Raw genomic sequence first — 418 nt, 5'->3', positions numbered from 1 at the left:
TCCCCTTCCCCCTCTACTCGTCCCTTACTAGCAGTGAGGAGCGGCAGCGGTGCGAGGTGCAGGGTAGGAGTCTGGAGCTCCAGGTATGCTTGAGTCCTCACTAATGCTTGACTCCTCTCCAGGACGTGCTGGCGCGACATGGCGCGAGCGCGGGTGTTTGCAGCCGGTGCGGGACTAGCGCAGGCGTGGGGCTAGCATTTTTTTTTATTTTTTGAGACTTTTTAGTCCTAGTTGGTAGTACCAACCGAGACTAAAAGGGGTCTCTAGTCCCGGGTGAACGACCCGACACTAAAGGACCCCCTTTTGTCTTGAAAATTTAATCCCGGTTGGATTTTCGAGACCTATGACCCTATCCAACCAGGACTAAACTTGCATTTTCCAGTAGTGTTGCTGGCAGCTGATCACCCGTAGCACCTCT

The sequence above is a fragment of the Setaria italica genome, chromosome VIII (assembly GCF_000263155.2).
Source record: "Setaria italica strain Yugu1 chromosome VIII, Setaria_italica_v2.0, whole genome shotgun sequence".
In the NCBI taxonomy this organism is placed as follows: Eukaryota; Viridiplantae; Streptophyta; class Magnoliopsida; order Poales; family Poaceae; genus Setaria; species Setaria italica.
The sequence above is the reverse complement of the archived record's forward strand: the minus strand, read 5'-3'. Positions refer to the sequence as shown.